The sequence below is a fragment of the Neovison vison genome, chromosome 13 (assembly GCF_020171115.1).
Source record: "Neovison vison isolate M4711 chromosome 13, ASM_NN_V1, whole genome shotgun sequence".
Classification (NCBI taxonomy): domain Eukaryota; kingdom Metazoa; phylum Chordata; class Mammalia; order Carnivora; family Mustelidae; genus Neogale; species Neogale vison.
Genome location: NC_058103.1, coordinates 20,281,110 through 20,282,958, shown reverse-complemented (window position 1 = coordinate 20,282,958; position 1,849 = coordinate 20,281,110). Strand labels below are relative to the sequence as shown.

The 1,849-nt window shown below is 34.5% G+C and overlaps 1 pseudogene; it reads left to right on the top strand.

Annotated features, from left to right (window-relative positions):
* The first annotated feature begins 1,477 nt into the window (after positions 1-1,477).
* On the top strand, positions 1,478-1,626 carry LOC122894841 (annotated as a pseudogene).
* The last annotated feature ends 223 nt before the right edge of the window (positions 1,627-1,849 follow it).

The following is a 1,849-nucleotide window of genomic DNA, read 5'->3' as shown; positions in this document are numbered from 1 at the left end:
CCAAAAAGATTACCTAACCAGAACACCATGCTTTTACTTAGACTTTATGGAAAAGATGAAGTTTCTAGTATCTTTGGAAAAGGGTAAATCTACACGGTAGTCTTAGAGGAAAACAATATTCTGGTTGAAGGTTAGACTGTAAGGTAGGAACACATGTATCAGTATCATTTTGTGGCTGCTACTCATTGAGACAATGGTGAGATTACCATCTAACATATACATTCATTCTCTTTCCTAATAGCTTCATGCTTGTGGTGATTAGAAGAGACATAAACTAATCTTTTAACTAGATAACCAATCTTCCAGCACCTTATATTATATCTTCTCCAAGAAATTAGAAAAGGACCATTGTAATAAAATCTATTTATTTCTTCCAAAGATCATAGTCACCTTAGTTAGATATTAGTCCCCAGTGGTATCAAAGACTGCTGATTGTTGAGATGTTGCTCTTCTTTGTCTAGGGTACTTATTTGGGAGAACCACCAAGATAAACAATTGCTGTCTGATTCAATCAAAAGTCATTAACTTCTTAAACATGATCGCCTGGTTTATATTCCAAAACGATGAGTCAGTGAAAAGTTTCAAGGATATTAGAGAAAGTCACAGTGGAGTTTCAAACGTTTTTGTCTTTTAAATCTATTAGAATTTTCAGTCTACAAATGTGCATCACTCCTTACTTTTAGGGAGCTGAACATACATAGATCATGGGCAGTTATTCCAACACAACACATAGGACACATTACTCTCTTGATCATTTAAAAATATCAAAGCCATATAATTTTAGGTATACTTTAATGACAGTGCAACACTTTGGACAAAATCCAAAGTAGGGATTGCTTAATAGTTACTAATAAATATTTCCCAATGTCTTTGGTCTTTACTGTTAAAATTCGTATCTTAATCTCATATAGGCATGGCAGTACAACATGCCCTCTCTCATCAAAAAACTCCAGATGGAGTAATAAACCATTGGATTTAAGTCATTGGATAACTTTTCATGAATATTCTGCCAAGCCACTGACACCATCATCAGATTTAGTCATTAGAATCTTTCCAAACAGGCTGATTGTGAATTCACATTGCCCTTTGACAAACAACTTTGCACACTGGCATCTTTTAGAATGCTAGGAGGAGATAAGTTTTGGAAGCTGAGTCTACCTAAGTCTAAAGGATTGGTCATTCGGACTGAACTGGACAATCACTGAAACAATTGACCAAACCATTAAAATTACAAGAAATAATTACACTAAGCCATAATTTAATTAATTATTATGGTTCAGAGTGGGTTGAGAAATAATTTGGCACAGTGAGGCCAAGTGGTATCGGAGAAACCATGTTGGATGCAACAAAGACAAGTCTGGTTCTGACAAGCCATGTGAATGGGCAAGTCACTTCACTATTCTGAGTCCCAGTTTCCTTATCTATTAACTATTGAAATCGTTACCAGATTATTTGTTTAATTAGAAAAGTTCACTGCAGCTTTGCGCAGTGGGAGTATCATAATCAATGAGGTTTATCTGAAGCATGATTATTGCTAATAGAAAAGTTCACTGGAAGAACTTACTGTAGTGACAAAATTAGTTACTTGAAGCTGTTTTAAACCATTTTTAACATTAGCTATGGTGGTCAAGCAGATCTCCTAGTTCTTCCCTCAAGTTCCTCCTGCTCTACTTTCTCCCCACACAAATCATAAATAATAGCTACATAGAAAGCTATTTGAAAGAAAAAAATCACATTTCAATGATTATTATAAATTCCACTGTATCATACAGTGAAGAATTTTTAATAAATGTCAATTGAATGGAATTATATTTTATCCAGATTTGAGGACCCAAGGGCAACTTATCTT